This window comes from Phocoena phocoena, chromosome 20 (genome assembly GCF_963924675.1).
Source record: "Phocoena phocoena chromosome 20, mPhoPho1.1, whole genome shotgun sequence".
NCBI classification, from domain to species: Eukaryota; Metazoa; Chordata; class Mammalia; order Artiodactyla; family Phocoenidae; genus Phocoena; species Phocoena phocoena.
This window is the reverse complement of record NC_089238.1, coordinates 24265314-24265631: the sequence shown is the minus strand read 5'-3', so window position 1 is coordinate 24265631 and position 318 is coordinate 24265314.

Below are 318 nucleotides of genomic sequence, written 5' to 3'. Positions count from 1 at the left end.
TTTATAGCCTTGTGGTTAAGAGCCTGGCTTCTGCAGCCAGACTTCAGGGGCTACATGCCTATGCTAGCTGTAACTTACTAATCAGCTGTGTGATCTTGGGTTCCAGTTTACTAGTGTAAACTGAAATGAGGTTAATTATGGTAGCTACATCCAAGGGTTAAATGGGATGGATACAAGTTACCTAGGACCGTGCTCTGTACATAATAAGCTAACCCAACATGTTAGCTGCTATTAGTATACCTGTAACTAGCACCATATAGTTAACTGATGTGAGTTAGCCTGAAGCACCTAGCAAGATTCTGAAATTGCCTTCTGATT